This window comes from Bubalus bubalis, chromosome X, assembly GCF_019923935.1.
Source record: "Bubalus bubalis isolate 160015118507 breed Murrah chromosome X, NDDB_SH_1, whole genome shotgun sequence".
Classification (NCBI taxonomy): Eukaryota; Metazoa; Chordata; class Mammalia; order Artiodactyla; family Bovidae; genus Bubalus; species Bubalus bubalis.
Genome location: NC_059181.1, coordinates 123,392,544 through 123,415,722, shown reverse-complemented (window position 1 = coordinate 123,415,722; position 23,179 = coordinate 123,392,544).

Genomic DNA, 23,179 nt, shown 5'->3' with positions numbered 1-23,179 from the left:
TAAAAGGGGGAAATCAAAAGGAGAGAGACACATCCAGGCAGTAATCAGTTCCCTAAGTATTCTCCACTGTCAGGAACATACAGAAATTCACAGAGTTGGGTAGAGAAGAGAGGGGTTAGGGAGGAGACACAGGCGACCTGGTGAAGAAAAAGGAGAGTCCAAAGGGGGAGAGAGCAGTCAAGCCAGTAATCTCTCTCCCAAGTAAAAATGGGTACTGAAGATTGGGTTCTTAAAAGTACAAAATTGATAACAAATACCAAAAAGCAAAAATAAAAAAAATAAAAAAAAAACTAGAGTAGAGTTTGGAATTTCAAAAATACATTGTTAAAGAAAATAAGAAGAAAAAAAAAAGAGGAAAAAATAAAACAAAGTCACAAAAATTATAATATATATATATATATATACAAAATTGATAACAAATGCCAAAAAGCAAAAATTAAAAATCTAGCATAGAGTTTGGAATTTCAAAAATACAATGTTAAAGAAAAGAAAAAAAAAGTCACAAAAATTTTTAAAAAATGTATATGAAATTTGCTTTTAAAAAAATAGGGTCTTTTTTTGGCAAAGCAATAGTAGGTTATAAACGTGAAAATTAGAGTAATAGAGGATTTAATTTTTTTTAAAAAATATAAAAAAGGAAAGAATGATCATAAAAATAGTAAAAATATATCTAGGACTTTCTCTTGTGGGTATTGTGGGGTCATTTCATTTTCAGATAGTTCCTTGGTCTGGCTTATATCTCTCAAGATCTATAGGCCCTTCCTATGTAGTCGGTACTAACGACAGGGTTTTAATCTATTGCACCTGTCACTTCCAAGGCGGTTCCCTCTGTTTTAGCTTCTTCGGTTTGCTGGTCTCTTCAGTGTCTGATTTCCGCCCTGACACAAAAGGGACGGTTGTGAACGCTTTTTTTTTTTTTTTTTTTAGACTCACTTGTTCAGTCGCACTGTGGGAAGGGAGGGACACTGCAAACAAATAACACTGGCGTGTGCTCGCAGTGCCTCAGCCACACTGGGCCTGCCCCTGCTCACAGCACATGTACCATCCCTGCCCACACTGCTCAGGCTCTAGTTTGCTCCACTGGGAACTGCCCGAGGGGGGCCCTGGGCTGCATGCACCTCCCAGGTCTAAGCCGCTCAGGTTCAGGCACTCGGGTAGTCCTCAGGGGCGCAGACTCAGTTGGGCCTGCTTTTTGTGCCCTTCCCAGGTCCAAGCAGCTCAGGTGATGAGGTGTTTGGCGAGCATGGTCGCTGCGACTTAGTGCCTCCCCCGTCCCTGCCGCTTGGTTTTCTGTGTGTACAACCAGCACACCTTCTCAGGCGGATGTTGACTGTCCAGAACCCCAAGAAGTCTTAGTTAGCAAAGATGCCTGCTTACAGTTTTGTAGATAATGTCTCTCTGGGGCTGCGATTGCCCCCTTCTGGCTCTGGCTGCCTGTCACCAGAGGGGGATGGTCTGCAGCTGGCTATCTCTGTTCAGTCCTTTGTTCTGTGCATGGGCCTGGCAGTTTCTTAGGTTAGAGCTGGCTTTTCATGTGGTAGTTATCCCACAGTCTGGTTTGCTAGCCCAAGTTAGTTCGTTCAGATAGCGCTCGGGGCATTCAGGCCAGATCCTTACTCTAAGAAATGCAGCCCGCGCCTCCCTGCCCAGTCCCCGCTTGCTAGTGGTGGGTGCAGGTGTCTGCGCTGCTTCTCCACTGGAAGAGTTACTGTTAGGCTTGTAATCTGTGGGTTTTAATTATTTATTTATTTTCCCTCCCTGTTATGTTGCCCTCTGTGCTTCTAAGGCTCTCCACAGACTCGGCAGTGAGAGTGTTTCCTGGTGTTTGGAAACTTCTCTTTTTAAGACTCCCTTCCCAGGATGGAGCTCCATCCCTCCATCTTTTGTCTCTTTTTATGTCTTTTATATTTTTTCCTACCTCCTTTCGAAGACAATGGGCTGCTTTTCTGGGTACCTGATGTCCTCTGCCAGCATTCAGAAGTCGTTTTGTGGAATTTACTCAGCGTTTAAATTTCTTTTGATGAATTTTTGGGGGAGAAAGTGGTCTCCCCATCCTATTCTTTTGCCATCTTAGCTCCTCCCCTGACACTTATGTTCTAATGTCTGGTATTGTGGCTAAGGCATGTTTTACTAATTAATGTTACCATTAGTAAAATGTGCATTCTGATTACTTCCCACGCCGGTTTAAAGTGACTTATGATAAAAGACATATATCAGTTAAGTATGTTTAGGAATGATGTGTACACACTGCTCTATTTAAAATGGATAACCTAAAACTCTATAGCACAGGGAACTCTGCTGAATACTCTGTAAGAACCTAAATGGGAAAAGAAATTGAAAAAGAATTTATATATATATATATATATATATATATACACACACACACATATATATACACATATATATATATATATATTTCAATCTCTTTGCTGTACACTGGAAGTTAACACATTGCTAACAAATTATACTCCAATATAAAATAAAGCATTAAAAAAGAAAATAAACTTTTCCAGAAGACAAAAATAGCGATATAAACTAAACAACATTGTTCAGTTCAGTGCAGTTGCTCAGTTGTGTCTGACTCTTTGCGACCCTATGGACTGCAGCACACCAGGCCTCCCTTTCCATGACCAATGCCCGGAGTTTACTTAAAGCTATATAGTAGCAGCAGCAGGTAAAAAACTGGTTGAACAGAGACCTTCTTTAGGGGTTGTGACTATTTCCGTCGGGCCTGTGACTTGTCACTACTCTAACCTTCCTGATGGCATCTTTTACTTCTAGAAAAATCATACTTTTAAGAGCAAAGCTTTAAAACCACAGCTAGTCTATTCTAGTTGTGGATGCAACTAAAGTCTGCTGTTTCTTCAGATGGTGCCACTGACAAGATGCTGTGTTACAGAACTTACAAACTCATCCTGTTGTGATCCTATAGTCTGCGTGATTTTGACGATTTGAGTTGTTAGGGCTTCTGAGCCTTTTCATTTGATTGCATTTCTGGGTCTGATGTTAGACTAGAGGAAGCCCAGGAAAATTTATTTAATATTATATTTCATATTTAATGTAACTAACTCAGCAACGCTAGAGGGGATTTCTGAAGCCAACTCTGGAGGCTGTGGGCTAAACGTTTTGCACTGTTTTTATACTTGTATTCATATCCTCTTATCACCTCAGACTCAAATGGAAATTTAAAAAATGACTGCAATTCATGTGAAATAATGTACTGTGACCAAGTTGTTTAAATGGAAAATAAAGTGCTTTCTTTAAGGGAAAAAAAAAAAAAAAAAAAAAAAAAAAAGCTATGTCCATGGAGTCGGTGATGCCATCAAACCATCTCATCCTCTGTTGTGCCCTTCTCATCCCGCCTTCAATCTTTCCCAACATCAGGGTCTTTTCAAATGAGTCAGCTCTTCACATTACAAATATTGACAGAATATTGATGCTTCAGCTTCTGCATCAGTCCTTCCAAGAAACATTCAGGACTGATTTCCTTTAGGATGGACTGCTTAGTTCTCCTTGCTGTTCAAGGGACTCTGAGGAGTCTTCAACAACACAGTTCAAAGCATCAATTCTGTGGTGCTCAGCTTTCTTTATAGTCCAACTCTCACATCCACTTCTGACTACTGGAGAAACCATAGCTATGACTAGATGGACCTTTGTTGGCAAAGGAATGTCTCTGCATTTTAATATGCTGTCTAGGTTGGTTAAAACGTTTCTTCCAAGGAGCAAGTGTCTTTTAATTTCATGGCTGCAGTCACCATCTGTGTGATTTTGGCACTGAAAAACATAAAGTCTGTCACTGTTTCCACTGTGATGGATGTTACCTATCTATTTGCCATGAAGTGATGGGACCAGGTGACATGATCTAAGTTTTCTGAATGTTGAGTTTTAAGTCAAATTTTTCACTCTGCTCTTTCACTTTCATCAAGAGGCTCTTTAGTTCTTCGCTTTCTGCCATAAGGGTGGTGTCATCTGCATATTTGAGGTTGTTGATATTTCTCCTGGCAATCTTGATTCTAGCTTTCACTTCATCCAGTCCAGCACATCTCATGATGTACTCTGTATATAAGTTAAATAAGCAGGGTGACAATATATAACTTTGACGTAGTCCTTCCCTGATTTGGAACCAGTCTGTAGTTCCATGACAGTTCTAACTGTTGCTTCTTGGCCTGCATACAGATTCCTCAGGAGGCAGGTCAGGTGGTTTGGTATTTCTTTAATAATTTTCTTTAATCTCTTTAATAATTTTCTTTAATAATTTTCCAGAGTTCATTGTAATCCACACACTCTAAGGCTTTGGCATAATCAATAAAGCAGAAGTAGATGATTTTCAGGAACTCTCTTGATTTTTTGATGATCCAGCATATGTTGTCAACTTGATCTCTGGTTCCTCTGCACTTTCTAAATGCAGCTTGAACATCTGGAAGTTCACAATTCATGTACGGTAGAATCCTAGCTTGGAGAATTTGGAGCATTACTTTTCTAGTGTGTGAGATGAGTGCAGCTGTGTGGTAGTTGAGCATTCTTTGGCATTGCCTCTCTTTGGTATTGGAATGAAAACTGCTCTTTTCCAGTCCTGAGGCCACTGCTGAGTTTTCCAAATTTGCTGGCATATTGAGTGAAGCTCTTTCACAGCATTATCTTTTAGGATTTGAAATAGCGCAACTGGAATCCCATCACCTCCACTAGCTTTCTTCGCAGAGATGCTTCCTTAGGCCCGCTTGACTTCACATTCCAGGATGTCTGGCTCTAGGGGAGTGATCATCATGATTATCTGGGTTATGAAGATCCTTTTTATATAGGCCTTCTGTGTATTTTTGCCACCTCTTCTTAATATCTTCTGTTAGGTCCAAAAATGCTATGGACCTAAAAGAAACATTGAGAATGGGCAAAAGATTATTGTACTTCACAATACAATAATCAGTTTCATCAATATAAATATATGCCATTTTTTGAAATGGAAATAAATTAACTCAGCATTAAACTTTCAGATGAAGGCATATAAATACATATACAGATGCAGATACAAACATATAAAGGCAATCCTGTCAATCATTCAGCTTCTTTTATGTTGTTCCATTATAATAGAATGTGTATTTGCATTCATACATCTGATGTTTTTTAAGCATCTACTGTGGGTCAGTGTTTTTCAGGTACTGAACATACATCGGTTTAAAAAAAAAAATCCGTTTCCTCATGGATTTTATATTTTATTCCCTAATTAGGTAGAGATATCTGGTCCCATCAATTCATGGGAAATAGATGGGGAAGCAGTGGAAACAGTGTCAGACTTTACTTCTGGGGGCTCCAAAATCACTGAAGATGGTGATTGCAGCCATGAAATTAAAAGACACTCCTTGGAAGGAAAGTTATGACCGACCTAGATAACACTTTAAAAAACAGAGGTATTACTTTGCCAACAAAGGTCCATTTAGTCAAGGCTATGGTTTTTTCCAGTGCTCATATATGGATGTAAGAGTTGGACTGTGAAGTAAGCTGAGCACCAAAGAATTAATGCTTTTGAACTGTGGTGCTGGAGAAGACTCTTGCAAGTCCCTTGGACTGCAAGGAGATCCAACCAGTCCATCCTAAAGGAGACAAGTCCTGGGTGTTCATTGGAAGGACTGATGCTGAGGCTGAAACTCCAATACTTTGGCTACCTCATGTGAAGAGTTTACTCACTGAAAAAGACCCTGATGCTGGGAGGGATTGGGGGCAGGAGGAGAAGGGAACGACAGAGGATGAGATGGCTGGATGGCACCACCGACTCGATGCATATGAGTTTGGGTGAACTACGGAAGTTGGTGATGGATAGGGAGGCCTGGTGTGCCGCAATTCATGGGGTCACAAAGATTCGGACACCACTGAGCGACTGAACTGAACTGAACTGATACAATAAGCAAAGAAGCCAAATAAATCATATAATCACTAAGGGCTACAGAGAAAAAAACAGGGAGAGAGAGAAAGAACTCAATTAACTAAAGATACATGGAAACAGAAAGAACACTTACTTGTTCTATGTTTTTAATTTTTGTCACTAGTATAGGAAATCTGACACAGTGTGGAACTGACATTGAGAAAGTCATGCCCTGAATTATACCTTGTTATTAGTCAATGTAGTGTTTAAGGTAGACATGGTGAGTTTTTAGCCACATCCTCAAAAGATACATGTTTTTATATATTGTAAATACAATCTTCTTTTTTTAACTTGAAGTATAGTCCATGGGGTTGCAAAGAAGCAGACATGACAGAGCAACTAAGCACAGCACATAGCTGTGGGGTTATTTTTTCTGTTATTTAAAAACTTTTTATATGCAATGTTTACCATGTTATTGAAGACAGATTTCTCTTGCCCTGATGTCTATCTCTTGGTAGAATCATAATAAGTTTGAGAGAGATCAGAAACAAAGACTTTCCTGGGATGCATTTGGTCTTCTTTGGCACATTTTTAATTGGATGTTTTAAGTGATAGAAAAAGAGCACAGGTATCTTTTGAAAATGGCAGTATATCTTATTCGGAATTCACTCTGGAACTTCATGAAAAAAGCCTATTTTATCACTGTTAATTTTACATGTCAAAAAGCTTATATCATTAGCAATTTCTCTGGATTATATCCTACAATTCTTAACTGAACTGAGTCTATCAGTTTGGTAATGTTTCAGTAAAAAATAAGGTCCTAAGTGAATAAGACACCAAGAAAAAGGTGAGGTTGGAGATAGTTTTGACTATAGGTGCAGGCCTAGGATTCAAGATATTCCATAGTATTTCAAAAACATGTGGGAAATACTAGTTTTGGAAGGACAAGCCTTGTGTACTTTTTAAGCTTGTCTGGTGTTGGCTCATTTCTTGCTATGCAGTGAAAGTGAAAGTGTTAGTCACTTAGCTGTGTCTTGACTCTTTATGACCCCATGGACTGTAGGCCACCAGGCTCCTCTGTCCATGGAATTCTCCAGGCAAGAATACTGGAATGTGTTGTCATTTCCTTCTCTAGGGGATCTTCCAAAGCCAGGGATGGAACACAGCTGTCTCACACTGCAGGCAGGCTGTTTACCCACTGAGCCACCAGGGAAACTCTTGCTATGTAGAAGGATCATTCTAATTTCATCCCTAAAAATAATAATAATAATAATAAAAGAATGAAAGATAAGAAAAAGCTCATTTCTTCAGTCACCAGAATGTGAGACAACTTTAACAAAGATTGACCTTTAAAGGCTAGCTCCATTATTCACACTGGGACTTTATTGAAGACCAAATTTCATCTACTGAATTTGACTACAGCCTTGTATGATATAAACATCTGACTTATTGAGAGTTAAGAGATACCCAGGGCATATTTATCTAATCATTTTGTTAATAGTTTCCTACTTATTGTTATGAAAAATTCACAAGGACAATTGTGAAACAAAACCATAAAAGAAAATAAGGATGGGGGTGGGCTTCACCATAGATAGGGAAATGGTTGGCAACCATTTCGGAGGCTCAATTGGTTTTTAGGACCTATTATTTCCAATTGCCTGTTCAGAACATGCACAACAAGCTCTTCTAATCAAAGATTTATGGATTCCCTGCCACAAACCTATAAGTCCTTACCACAATTGGCCCAATAGACTGGGTATGCCAACCACGTGACCCCAAATCTTCACAGAGTTGGACCCTGCAAAAGGACCCCTGCAAGTCCTGACCCTGTAGCTGTACAGATTATTTATTTACCTTTAAGTAAGGTGACCCCAAGTTTTCTAAAATTATAGTTTTTAATATCACCTTTTAAAATTGCTTTTCATTATGATAGGGCTTTAAAGTATTGCACATTTCCCAAGTGTTTGGTCTATACACACTGCCTTAAGCCATGGTCCCTCTCTTGGCCCATCTGTCTTCTGTCATCTAGGGCTGCCCTAGCCCCTTGCATTGAACTCCATCCCTTAGGCTTGCAGACCAACTAAGGAACAACAGGAGGAGTTCCCTAAGATCCTATCCTTGGGCCAAAGTGAATGAAGATGGGCTTCATAGTTATGTGTTCTGTGCAATTACACCAGGCCCTATTCTTGGGTGCTTGGAAGGGCCTCAACCATGATTTCATTATCTGCTGTGACCATCTTGAAAGTTTGAATCATTTCTGAAGCAGGGGCCCCATTTTTTATTCTTTACTGTATTCTGTCAATTATGTACCTACTACTGAGATCTAGCATCTTTAATAATTAGTCTGCTCAGTGAAGTGAAGTAAGGTGAAGTGAAAGTCGCTCACTCATGTCCGAATCTTTACAACCCCATGGACTGTCCATGGCATTCTCCAGGCCAGAATACTGGAGTGGGTAGCCATTTCCTTCTGCAGGGGATGCTTCCATTTCTGAGACTTGTGATCCTAGGCAAGTTGCCGGACTTTGTGTGCACCCATATACACAGATTGAACAAGTAAAAATCTTTAACCATTTGCTTTTGTGTGTTTGCAGCTAGAACACTGGAACTATGCCATTTAATTAAGGAAGCATCCTGTCAATTTATCTCTGGCATTGGAGCGCAAGATCTGAAAGATGGAAATCAAACCCTGACTTAAGCTTTGGTCTGGCAGCTGACAATAAGTTATGGTACACAATTTTAGCTGTTTAAGCTTCACTATCATACACGTCTGTGATCTAGTCCTTACTATTTTTAAATAAATGTATTGTTCCAACCTTGGAGAGTGGAAACCTCCTTAATCCAGGCTCTCTGTCTTTTTGATATTTTCCCATCATCCTTCGAACAACTTTATGTTTTTTTGTAAAAGATATACCAGGCTCATCTTGTTCTTTCCCTGGACTTGCCATGGAATTAACAATTTCTTCCAGAAGCTCCAATAATTTTGAGGGGAAAATGGAATTTAGAATCCAATATATGAAACTTGTATGTACTCATTATTTCCCAGTTCCCATCATTGGACAGCATCTGGGAATTGTACATGTGTGTGTGAGTCCTTCCTGCATAGCTCTGGCTCTGAGATCAAAAAACTCTGAATTGTCCCCAACCCATGTGAATGCATTTCTCAACATATTAAGACTCTGACATCCACTCCAGGCAACCGTTTTATAAACATACTCCCCTTACCTTGCTTGGGCTTTGATACTCTGCAATGGGATACCCCCACGTTCAGATACTCTCCTTGTTCCACTCAGCCTCTAACTGCCCACACAGGGCTGCCCACTTCCATGCATGGATGCCCTCCTCCCCTTGCTTGGCCTCTGACTTTCTACACAAATCTGCCTCCTCCATGTGGATTTCCACTTTTTTGGACTTAGGTTTTTCCTCTGCATGTCTGGCCAGCCTCCTATTTAATATCCTCTGCACTAAACTGACACTTGTGGCAGGCTTCTCTGCTCTGTGAAGGCCTCTTATTCCCATTTTGGCACCGACTCCCCATGATATTTTACCATGCTCAAGTTCTCACATTTCATACTACACACCTCCCTTCCCTGTTCTTGTGGATCTTATCGTTTCACCCTATTTGAGTTCTGACTCCCTGTACTAGGATACTCTGTCTGCATGGATATCCTCTTCAACCCTACCCTCTCATCTGGCCCACCACAGCACCATGCTCTCCTGTCATGGATGCCTGTCTTGATAGATCTCACTGAATTGCTTTATGAATAGTTGCTTTATTCTTTGGGGTATAATCCCAAAGGATGATTTACTTATTACATGGCTCATCCCGTTCTAGTTTTGGCCATTGGAAGTTCATTCCTTTCTTCTTTGACATAACCCCATTACTGTGGGGATCTTTTTTGTTCATTTCCTTTCTGGTACAATAAGACCCCCCAGAATCCTCTTTTATATTTCTTATCTGAGCCCTACAATCAATAATTTCTCCCAGAAGACTGGTTCCTTTTATTGGAAAAGAGTATTGGGAACCAAGTTCTGTGCTTTTTTCTATATCATTGTTTCCTTCAGATTTGGGGAGTATCACTTCTCTTAGACACTTTCAGTTCACAGAACAAACAAATATATGTATGTATACTCATGTGCCATCTATTTAACTGCTTAATTTGTGTACACATGTGTAACCGTATCAAGATTCGTAACCTGTACCCCTACCAGAAAGAACACTATCAACTAGATTACAGTGATTTTATCTTTTGCTTTCAGTCTTGCAAACTCCGTTCATTTCCAAAGTTACTTTAGTCAGGGGATCTGAGTGAGGTAGCTTTAAATATTTGCAATATAATTAGATTGTTTAGTCAAATTCTGTATTCCATTGTTGATGTCAAAATATTTTTTAATATTCATACATTGATTCACTTTATATGCCGGAAGATTCTAAGGGTTTGGACAAATATGCAGTGTCATCTATTTATCATAACATCATACAGAATAGTTTCACTGCCCTAAAACATATTCTATGCCTGCAGAAGAAAACGGCAACCCACTCCAGTATCCTTGCCTTGAAAATCCCTGACACAGAGGAGCCTGAAGGAAAACAGTCCATGAGGTCTCAAGCAGTCACACACGACTGAGCAACTGAGCATAGTCACTTTTAGGAACAGTGAAGGCCATACAAAACACATCAGTGGCTCCTAGTTTATGGCCTCTATCTTTCCTTCATCTAGGGCTAATTTGCCTCACTACTGAGGTAATATCTTGCTGAGTAATATACAAGATACCTGCATATTATGAGTGTTTTCTTCCCTCTGGCAGGTAAGAAGAACTATCTCCATCCCTCTGTGAGCTCTGGGATTGCTCCACCCACTCCTTTTCGGTGGTTCTTTTCTTGGCCTTAGGTACATTCTGCACACATATGAGCTGATCAGAATGGAGCAGGGGACTCCCAGGGAACCCTGTGCAAATATCAATAGCTCTCACTCCTGTTCTCTCTCTCTGCAGTCCTATCCATCAGTGCAGCTCTCCTTTCTCTTGTTCTGTGTTCCAGGAATTCTACCTGTTTTGACCACTCTGAATGCTGTGCTCTGTTTCCTCAGATCTGGGAGAGTGATGATTTCTGGCTGAGTTCCTTCTTCCTGCACTAATACTTGGAAAGCTTCTTTAGGTAGTAAGCTAGGGAAAACTGGAGTTCTCACCTCATTTTTCCCCTTCTCTCAGGCATCAGCATCCTGCATGTTGTACTGTGTATGTATGAAAACTGTCACAAAATTTTAGTTACTTAAAGTGGGAGGATAAATCCAAGCCTGTTAATTCCTCATAGGCAGAACCAATTCCTAAGTAAGTCTTGTTGTTGTTTTTTAATTTATTTATTTATTTTAGTTGAAGGATAATTTTCTTGTTTTTTTAAAAAACAGTTTATCTTTAATTGATCTTTTTACAATTTGCATTTGTGTATATATTTTGTAATAGACATAAGTTATTAGCACAATAGTAAACCTGTAACATAAATAAATAGAGAGTCCATGTACAGCAAGCAAGGATCTGAAACTCAACCTGGGTTGCATGGACTCTTTAGTTGTGCCACACGCTCAGTGGCTGCAGTGAACCTGCACTGCAAGGTGAATTCTTAACCATAGGATGCCCAGGGAAGTCCCCTCAAGTCCATCTTAGTTAGTTATTGAATTCTGGGTTAAGAGGATCAGTTATCTTTCCCTATGGCATGTGTGTGTGTGTGTGTGTGTGTGTGTGTGTGTGTGTGTGTGTCCTGCAATGAAAATGTTGAGTGAAACTCCCAAAGAGTTTATATCAGTGCAAAGATGTAACAACTTTGATGCATCCTGAAAATTACCACTATTTTTGATGTGGAGGGGGTTGTTACGAGGGTCTGGAGTCTGCACCAACCCCATCTTCTCTATTGTACCTACACCAGAAGCAGATCAGCAGGGAACATTTACCATGGCCATGTGGTGCTCTTCCCTACCCTCACATGAGCTGGGTTCCCTTATGCAAACTAACTGCCTGGCCCTGGCCCATGTAAGTTTGAGCACCCTGTTCCTGGACATCTTCCAGAGGCCCTCACATACAAATGCTCTGTGGTACAGGTATTGTCTTCATCATATAACCTTGCTTTATATATTAAGAGTTACTCAAATATTATCTGAGTATGGGGCTTGTGAAAGGTTTCATTAGTATATCAGTACATGGACTACACAGGTCATCTCACTCCACGTTCTCTGCTTCCAGGCCCTACCACTGGGGTTAGTTATCCAGTGAGCCTCCTTGTTCCTTTCAAACACGTTTCTCTGTATTTAAACCACACACAGATACACACACACGGCTTCCCTGGTAGCTCAGCTGGTAAAGAATCTGCCTGCAATGTAGGAGATCCCAGTTCAATTCCTGGGTTGTGAAGAACCCAGAGAAGTGATAGGTTACCCACTCCACTATTCTTGGGTTTCCCTGGTGGCTCAGATGGTGAAGAATTCACCTGCAATGCAGGAGACCTGAGTTTGATCCCAGGGTTGGGAAGATCCCTTGGAGGAGGGCATGGCAACACACTCCAGCATTCTTGCCTGAAGAATCTCCATGGACAGAGGAGCCAGGAGGGTTACAGTCCATGGGGTTGCAAAGAGTCAGATGTGACTAAGCACAGCACAGACACACACACACACACACACACACACACACACACACACACACAGCAGGCCCCACTAGCAGCATCTCCCATTTGCTTCCCCTCTCCACGACTATTAACAGCATGTCCTGAAGCAATTCCATCTGATCAGTGCACACTGGTCCCCTCATTGTGTTCCATGGCCAGTGTGTGTTGCATGCTATACCATGAACCCCTCACTGTTCGTTTACCATCCAAAGATCGTTGACATTTAATGCACATAAAGAGGTTTTGCACAATTACTTGCTACCACCTTCCTTCTACACAGAGGTGTATGGATGTGGGTGTGTTAATTATACATTTTTAAAGTAGAGCTGCTGGATAAAGACTCAGTCGGTCACAAATCACCCAATTATCACCTACTCTGTGCCGGGCACTTGGGGTGACTGACAAAACTGGACAAAAAACGTCCTTTCCTCAGGGACACAACAAGGAATTTGTCAGGAGTTTTCACTTTGATAGATGCTGCACAATGCTGTCCATCTGTGGTGCAGAAGTCAAGCTTGCTTACTACCTCCTCACATCATTCTCAGGAAAGACAGAGGGGAATCCCCTTTCTCAGATGTCCAGGAGTCTGCTCCAACCTCATTTTGCCCACACCCGTCCCTTGCAGATTTGAATACACCGGCAGCAGTGATTGGTTTTGGAGCTTGGGAGGCAAGGAATCCTAGACCACTCTTTGCAGCCCTTGTGGAAAATGCAGGTTCAGGCTTTCGTGGGGTGCAGGAACAGAGACCCCATATCAGACCAGGGCTCACACAGTCAGGCACTGAGGCTGAGGAGCAAGAGCTTGCAGTGGGGACCTGGGGCCTGAGCACTGAAGGACCAGTGGAACCCAGTCTCCAGAAGTGTTTGCTGCCCAGTCAAAAGGCTGGAGATGCTTCTCCAATCAGTGGCTGCTTTAGTGAGGTCACTCTAGGAGTCAGCTGGCATCCATGGGTGGGGATCTCAGTTTCAGGTAATCATCCTTCTGAATTTCAGTGTCCTAAGCACTTCTAAGGTGCCATCTCACTTCTTTCTCACTAGACCCCTTGAAGAAAACCCTGTCACACCTGTGGGACCTTGAGTCTAGCTCTTTCTCTCAGAGATACTCACCGTTTCCCACCAGCTCTGAGGGAAGTGCCCTGGACTCCTGGTCTGGGTCTGGATTTTCTCTGGATCCTGGAGATTTTCAGTTCCTCCCTCACCAGGACTTTATGATAGACCCCTGTGTGTGGGCAAGAGAGAGGTGTCCTGAAGAATGCAGAGAGTAGACAGGGTCCTCAGGGCATCCTCTGAGGCAGTGCGGGTGCTGGATGAGAGGCCACAATTGGAGTGAGGGTGTAAATGAAGCCCTGGGAGTAGAGCTGGGGGAGGGGCTAAAGAGGCCCCTGAGGTGGGAGGGGAGGCCTCTTGGAAGATGAGGGGAGGGGTGAGAATTTGGGTGAGAAGGGAGTTGTGGCAGCTGTTACCAGGAGAGGGACTCTGGAAAATGACAGAAGACTAGAGGGATGTAAGGGAGCTGTCATAGGCACAATGAGGGGGAAGCCTCTCCTGTCTCCAGAATTCAGTAGCCCACAGTGGGTGCTGACATAGAGACCACCAGGTCCCCAGGGCTTCTTCTGTGAATGTGGGATTCACTCTGAACCTCCCATGGGGCAGGATACAAAGTTACCATGACCAGAGGTGACCGGGGATGGGGTGAGGTTTACGGCCTAAGTCAGGACCCAGACATGGGAAATCTATTTCAGAACACCTCAGCTCTAAGGCACACCACACCCCTGGAATGAACCTGCCTTCTTCAGAATGACATGCTGGTGAATTCAGACTGCAGGGATTGCAAGACTGGCGGCCTCTCTCCTTTGGGACTGACTTAACAGAGCCTCACTGCCACTGCCTACACAGAAGCCCAGAGGGAACGATTTGGGGTTCTCTGTCCCAGGGTGAAGCCTGTAGGCCCTGTGGGGAGGGATATGAGGCCTACGAGCTAAAAGGGGCTGTTAGTTTGAGTAGTGTCTACTTAAAGAAAAACATATAGTGGAAGTGTTGTGATTGGTTGGATCAGGGTCTTCTGGGGACTAGAACACAGGACACAGCTACTCTTAGCTCTGAGGAAACTGCTCTGAGGAGGTAGCAGAGAAGCCAATATGAGTTTGGCTAGGAAATACATGCAGTCAAGCATGCATATTTGTAAAAGATTACTGTGAAACATAGAGATCTGCTGCTGCTGCTGCTAAGTCACTTCAGTTGTGTCTGACTCTGTGCGATCCCATAGACAGCAGCCCACCAGGCTCCCCCATCCCTGGGATTCTCTAGGCAAGAATACTGGAGTGGGTCCTGAGGCATCCGAGTAACTAAACAAAGGCCAGCTTGTCCAAAGCATAGTGAGCCTAATCCTGTTTTTTCACTCTGAATTCCTTCAGAATGCAGTGTCATGCAGCAACCACAGAGGTTACAACTTCACCCCATAGAACTGGCTGTGAGCAATGCTGTTTGTCTTAGGGATCCTAATTCATCTGAGGACACAGTGGGAATTTCTGAGCTGGTTTGGGTCTGTGTCCTCAAGTGTGACGTATTTGAGCTGTTTGGGGTTGGTGTCCAGGATGAGCAGGCTCTGAACTATTTATGGATATCTGTTCCAGGCATGGAGTCTCTGAACTATTTGGGGTAGGGTGGTCTTTGGCCAGTGGTTGGGCCTCTGAGCTGTTCATGTATCTGCAAATGAGAGTTCTTGAGAGGAAGGCTGGATGAACTCCAATCTCACGGGCCTTAGACCTGTGATTTCACATTTGCTATGACTTCTACCATGCCCACCTGCAGAGATAAAAGCCTGGGGTCCAATCCTCAGGGAGAGTAAGTGATGTGCAGTCCAGAGGAGCCCATTGTAATTATCCTGATAAAAACAAACCTTGCTGACATGACTGCCACCCTTGACAGTGGCCCTGTGACCAAAACTGTGTTCACACACTCACTCAATCTGCCCAAACCACAACAAGGAGGGCACCATTTGCAGATGGGAGCCCAACCCAAAACCCAGTGCAGATGGAAGGTCTCAGCACATGAGGAGGGGTGGAACTGGATGTAAGCTTGCATTCCTTGTAGGAGGCAGGAAAGACTCAGCACAACCCTGGCCAGGTAGTGGGGGAAGGGGGCGTTTGCACAGGGCCACAAGGACCCTGTGATAGATGCACTGTCAGGATATGTCTCTGTGTCTCCCCATCACACACCCAGCTCATTATCAGATATACGGAATGTAACCTTCTCATTCCCTGGGATGTGGTGCTGAAAGTCACAAAGGTGAGCCTCCAAGCAGGTGTGGAGAAACCTCACATTCACCAATTTGTATGAGGCTATACCACAAATGCAGAGATTCCTGACTCTCTTTTCCCCATTAAAGCATTCATTGGCATTGAGTTCAGCAGGACGGCAGTCTGAACAGAACAGGTTGTGAGGGACCCTGTGTACATCATGAGCCTCCCCATGACTGTAACATGTCCTTGTCTTGATGCGCAGTGGCCCCTGATGTGTTTTAAGGGAGCATGACTGAGGCCCAGGCCATGGGCAACTGAGTCATTCCCTAGAGGCAGTCCCCAGGGAGGGGGCCTCTTTTCTCCTGTAGAGACAGGTACATCATCCAGTAGCAGGACTGGGTGCCCATAGGTGGGTGCACAACTAAGTGGGGACTCTTTGCTTCCAGAAATTGTCTCTCTGCTCCTGTCTATTGCTCTAGCTTTGTCTTTCTCCCTGGCAACTCCATGCCTGTTACATCGTCCCTCTTTGCCTTTGCAAGACTGAATGTGACCTCACTCACACCATGAGGGTCCTTGTTCTCTCCTGAGGGTATCATCAATTGACATGGATGTTCACTGGGAGCAGTAGGGGGGATTCCCCTTGAGAGTGGGGGATTTGAGGAAAGGTACATTCAGCTTCAGAGGGCCTGTGGTTTTCTTGGGGTGAACCAGGCGTTCCTCAACAATCATTGTGTGATCTGGGCCTCTGAAGGTAGCATGGGGGCTTCTCTTGTAAGAACCCTCCTGGGGCTCGTGTCAAAGTCCTCCCATGGCCATTAGGCCCTTTGGGACCCTACCCACATTACCTCTCTCATCTGATCTCCTGCCTCTCCCTCCATCACGCTGTGACAGTCACATCGGCCTCCTCACTGTTTTCACACACATGACACTGAGTTCTACTCTCCAGTTTTTCCACTGGCCATTGTCTCTGTCTGGGGTACTGCCGGGGTCCAGCCCCGGTGGATCCAGGGAATTTGAAGTGGGGATGGCGTCCGCGAGGATCAGGAAACAACTGCTTAATTAAATGTTAATTAAGGATATAAAGAGTAATAGAATAAGGATAGCTCAGTGAGGAAATTCAGTGGAGAAAAGAGGCTGAAATAAGGATAGCTCAGTGAGGAAATTCAGTGGAGAAAAGAGGCTGAATAATTCAGCCAGAAGGTGAGAGAAAGAACGACATGGGGAGACCAAGTTTTGGTGAACAAGGCCCGCACTTTATTTTCCAAAGTAGTTTTTATACCTTAAGTTATGCATAGAGGATAATGGGGGAAGGGGTAGAGTCATGCAGTAAGCCAGGCTTTCAGCCTGCAAACTTATCATATGAAAAAGTTTAGGTGATTTGCATCATCTTCTGGCCCGGAGGCCTGTTAACATTTTAAGACCCTTTCTTCAGAAAACTTATTTTTCTCTAAAGGTGATTGGTCAGGAGCCACCCTCCAAAAGCGTTAGATAAAGTTGCATTCCTATAGGGCAAAGGTGTGGTGGGCTATAACAAGAAAAAGAATTAACTCAAGGGTCCCAGGTTACAAACATTAAAGCTACTACTTACACCAATCATATTAATCAATACACTGCCAGGGACACAGCAGGTAAGGGATATGGAAACTTAGCAGCAAACATTGGCCCAACAAGTGAAAAACCCTTCACCAATACAATTTCTAATCAATCTTTTAACTGCTCAAAGGAATTTGCATTTAGACAGTTTAGAACATCTCATGCCTCTCACAGTTGGGAGGCTCTGAGCAATCACATGTGGCCGGAAAAACCTATTCAGGCAGGCTAGAGGACTTCCAAAGGAGTTTGTAGGTTGAAACACTATCACACCCAGGAACTTTATTAACTGGAGCTATAAATTAACTCTTTTTTCAGAGAGAGGTAGTGGGGGACAGCCCCCCCCCACTGTAAAGTCAGAGGTGTAGGTGAGAGCACAAAGCAGAAAGTAGGCAGACTCTGGTTTTGGGGGTAGATGCTTGAGAATTTCCAGGGGAACTCCTGAGGCTCAATCCCGCCTTTGCATATGCTGAGCCTCCTTCCTCATGACCTTTGCCATGGGCAGAGTTCCTCATGCTGGCTCCTGGCAGTGATAGACTTCCAGTTGAGCTATTACAGATCCTGAAAGATTATGCTGTGAAAGTGCTGCACTCAACATGCAATATGCCGGGAGATGGCTCCTGGCAGGGTACTTTTCTCCCACATAGGCATCTCCTGTAGGCTTTTGCTCAAATGTCAGAATCTTAGAAAGAACTTCCCTGACCACTTTTCTAACACGATCCCCTCTCTCTATTTCACTATCCCGATTTAATTTTAATTATGGCAGTTACAAACACCTGAAAAATTACTTACAGTTTGGCACTGTATGATCCCAACAGAATGTCCATTCCATGAGGGCAAGGTTGATTTTCTCCTTCCTAACATTCATAGTTGTGCTTCAAACATACTGTGGAGACAATGAACAAATGACAGAATGAATAAATGTAAACTTGTCAAGAGAGGCACAGCTAGACAGGCTGAGGATTCTTCTAGGGAACATATTCAGGGATGACAAGATGATGACAAAGCTGTGGTCTTTATGTCACATACACCATGTCCTTGGGTCCTCTTGGAGATGACCCCTTTCCTAACAGAATGGAAAGTCCTGTTGTCCTTTCACATAGCACTCGCAGTCAGCGCCAGAGGCCGTCCCCACGCCAGGCCTTCAGATCCCATTCTCAGAAGCTTTATCTCTCCTTCCACTTGGGGGACTGTGGCTGGCTATCCCCATGAGACCTATTCTGTATTAAACAGGAAAGCATAAACAAGCACCAAAGCCATTGCCCAGAACAGAGAAAATTCTTTGCTTCCTGTTACAGTAGTGGCCACCACAGAGGAGTAATCTTCAGTTTATGAAGACTTTTTTCTGAGTCCAAGAGTGTGGCAATCTGTAAGGTTTTCATCCTGACTTTGTCTTTCCACCCTTTGCATATCATCTTGGAATGGTAGGGGCATGTACTTCTGTTGTTTCCCAATCTCACCACCAAGGGGCGCTCCAGATGAAACAGTTCTGTCCTGGGATATGCCGCTGAGAGGTAGCGGTAAGACCACCCACTCTGGAAGGTACCATTGGGAAAGTGCGTGTGGAAAAAACAGAGGGTGCCCTGACACCGCGTCGGGCATCGACCACAGTTCCCAGCGGAGGCACTCATGGCGCCACTGTGTCCAACCGCATTCGCTGCACTCTGTCTTCCCGCCACATTTGAATTCGAGGGGAGACCGATATTAAGCTACAACTTTCTTTGTCTCTTTTCCAACTCCACCCCTTCGTTTCTCCATGGTCTCAACCAACGTGGTGATGGCTACAGAGCGAGAGATTGGCTGCCGCTTTGAGGGTAAGGCGACAGGCAGATTGCCGGAATTAGCTCTTCCGGGGCGCGAGTACACGCATAAGTCCGGCTACTCCCGCCCTCCTTCGTCTCCTGCTCAGTTCCCATTGGCTGCCTGTTTTAGACAGGCACTGAGGTCGCGGAACTGGAACTCTGGCGAGAGGCGTGTGTATACCAGTGTGCTTGAGTTCTCTTGCGCGGCTTTTCAGAGATTGCAATTTTTCTCCGAGTTTTACCGCTTTTCCCAAAGGGGTTGAATCGCTGTCTTGGTTCGTGGCGAGGATCGGCACAGTCAGTGGCTGTGCAGAGTGACACTATTTCAGTCTTACTTAGCTTCTCACTCAGTCTGGATCATATGGCAAGGCGCGGTAAATCACACAGATGGATGCAATTCATGACCAGGGAGAGGTCTCTGGGCTTGTTTCGTGTCTCTCCCTGGAGAGTACCTATGTCAGGGAGCTTGGGGTTGTGTATGGCTACGTATGGCATCACAGATGCTATTTGGGGTACATTTGATCTCTCTGAGCCATTGACCAGGATCCTGGGTGATTGGATATTTGATCTGAGTGGATTTTGTGAGCCATAGTCCAAAGCCTCTAAGATGTGTGTGCCTGTATGCTGGGATGTGCATTTTTGGAGCTTTCGGGCCTTTGAGTCCTTGGGTGTGAGATCTCTGTGTAGGTCTCTGCTCCCCAGAATGTGAAATCTCTGAGCTTTTGTTTCTGGGTCCAAATTTGGATGTCTTTGAGCTACTTTAAGGAGGGGCTTATCTTAAGTTGTAAACTATAAGCTGCTTGGGGTCTGTGCACAGGGTGCAGGTTTTCCATTTGTCTGGGAACTTTATCTTCAGGTTGTATGATGTTCTTGAGTTACTCGAAGTTCTGTATTTCTGTTTAGAGGTTTCAGTATTAGGTTAGTAAGTGTCCGGAGTGGTTTGCAAGTCAGTCTCTGTGATGTGAAGTATCTGTGCAATTCTCATTTGTTTCTGTCTTGAAGACCTTGGTCTGTTTGGAAGCTCTTTGTTGCAGTGTTTTTGGTCTCTGTCGTGTTTGAGGGTCTGAGACTCGAGTTGTGAGCTCTCTGTGCAGATACTCAGTGACCTGTTTTTGGTGTCTCTGTGTATCTACCGGAGCTGTTTTCAGTCGTTGTGTTAGAAATAAAGCCTCTTGGATTCTTGGCTTTGAGGTCTCTGTCCAGGAACTAGGATTTGTAAGTTGGCAGATATGATTCTGAAGCCTGGAACCTGACATGCCGACTGTTGTTGAGCATGTCACTTGTCTCCTGGAATCTCAGCATGTATCATAATGAATACAGTGGGGCCAGTGTCCGTCTTGGAGGGTGCCTATGCATGTTAGCACTGTGTGTAAAGGGCCTGGCTCCTGACTGTCCTACAGCAAATGTTTTCTGAGCACCTGCCATATACCAGAGCACTATTTGAGGAGTTTGTGACAGGACAAAACGGACCAAGTCTCTCATTTCATAGACCTGATTGTCAGTAAGTAAATCAAGGGTGGCAGGCACTATGAAGAAAGGTAATGCTAGATCAGGGGAAAGGGTGTGGGAAGGTCTGATGTTACTATTTTATTCAAGATAACGAGGGAAAGTCTCCCTGAAAGATGGCAATTAAACAGAGATGTGGAGGAAGTGAGTGAACAAGCCATGTGCTTCCTGTTGGGAGCCGCGTTAGGCATTACTGACAAAACGGAGGCACAGCCCCAGACCCCTCTCCTCATTCCGTAGGCACGGTCCTGGGATAAAGGAGTTAGGCCTTATAATTCTGACTTGTCTTTTCCTCTCCTTGGCTGAGTTGACTGAAAAGAAATATTAAGGAGCTTATTGTTGTTAAGACGAGCATGAGAAGGCACAAAGCCTTCTGCAGCTGTGCTCAGAAAATAATTCATAAAGTTAATCATTGACATTTGTTCAGGGACTTTTACAAAAGAGTGTTCCAGGATGAGCACATAGGCCGCAGCTGGAGGCCATGGGAGACATTGCTATCTGAAGCCCATTTGTGAGGAAAATGTTTATGGCAAAGGAGTTACTGAATTTAGGGCTTAGAAATAATTAAAATATTTAGAAGTTAAAGATTTAAGGAATGTTGTAAAGTTAGCATATTTTACTAAAGCTTATAGAAGTTAGGAATTTTTAGAGACACTATAGCTAGAAGCCTTTTTAAGAGATAGTAAGTTCAGGATGTTAGGGGCAAACAGGATTTAGGAAGATAAGTAGTAAACTGAGGAATGTAGCATGAGTTACAATGTAATCACAAGTTAACTATAGGACACATTAGAGGAGGTAAATAATAGATGATAAGGCTGATTCTGAGAGAACCACTGAAGCAGGAACTCTGTTTGAAGAGCAACAATGATTTATGGAGGTAATAAATCTGGGTCAGTGGGAACTGAAAATATCAAACCTCTGATCTAATGCTTTTGTAAAAGTATAAAAGAGAATCATAAGCTTGAAATAAATAAGCAGTCCAAAAGAAAACAGAGGCTGTCTCATTGCTGACACCTTCCATCTCTTCAGGTTGAATCCCTGTCAGCTGCTGGAGCTGGACTCCGGCAGCTTACCTACGGGAAGAGCATTCCAGGCAGAAGGAACAATAACAACAGGAAATAAGTGGTCACTGGACTGTTATAAAACCTGAGTATATAAAGTTTTAAAAACCTTATAGAGGGAAATTTAAAGGCTGAGATCCCACATCACATAGGTTTTTTTTTTTTTTTTTTTTGCATTCTTTTTATCAAGTCTAATTCTCCTGTATCAAATTCTGAAAATCTGAACCTGATGAAGACATGAAAATTTAATTATCAGACTTTAATCAGTAATGCTTTATTTCTTGTGTGGTTTTCACATTGCAAGTTTTAGTCTGTTTCTTATTTTTTCCACTAATATTCATGATTTTTGTGAATTTTGTGAATTTTTCATCAAGGGTGATGGTATGGATATTTTCTGAGGTAAATCATAAGGAGATCGTCAGCCATGTTTTTGGATGGAGAGTCTGAGGATGGGGCACAGGTGCTAGAGAGTGGAGTTGGGATGGAAGGGGAAAAGGGTGGGGGCAAGGACAGGGAGGTGTGAGTACAAGCACAAACAGAAGTGAAGAGAGGCAAAAAGATAAGCTCACCCTTCTGAACCATGGTTAGCTCTCCATATGTGCCTGTATAATAAAGTCTTTGAGTACTCATCACAACACTATGAGGTAAGCATTTTTAATGCTATCATCCCTTGTGGCAGCTGAGGAAGCAGAAACATGAAGCGTTTAATGGGTGAATGAATTTGCCCAAAGTCACCTCCTTGGAAGAGCTGAGACAGATTGGTGCCCAGGCCAGAGAGGAACAGTGACGTGTTGTATCTGATCCCCAGTCTGGAATACATTGCAGTGTCTAGTGTACTCTGGATCAAAAAGCAGATCAACATGTCTATCCGCAGGAAACTTTTCTGCCTATGGATCTCTGTATGGATTGAACATACAAGTCTCCTAAATGCATGAAAGACCATGGGGTGTCATGTTAGCAGGCACACATCACAGAGAACAGTTCCTGGTCCAAATGAACATCTCAACATGTGTTTCCTCTAACCAACATTAGTGGAGCACCCTAATTATGGAAAGTAGCATAACCATAGTATAATATAATGATAAACAGAACAACAGATACAGAATCATGAAGACATTAACTACCCTATCTCAATACTTTTTAAAAATGAAGAGAACAGAACCTGGAAGGCAACAGACTGCATATTAAGTGTTGTTTTTTTTTTTTTTTTGGTCTTTCTCTGAAGTGTGACATTCTAGATAATTTCCAAATAACCTTTTTTCGGCTTTTTAAAAAATATTTATCATTGATTGCTTATTATTTACAGTATTGGTTTTATTTCTGTCACACATCAACCTGAATTAAGCGTGTGTACATAAGCCCCTTCCCTCTTGAATCACTCCCACTTCCCGCTCATTCCCACCCTTCTAGGTTATTACAGAGCCCCCATTTGAGTTCCCTGAGTCATACAGCAAATTCCTGTTGACTATTTA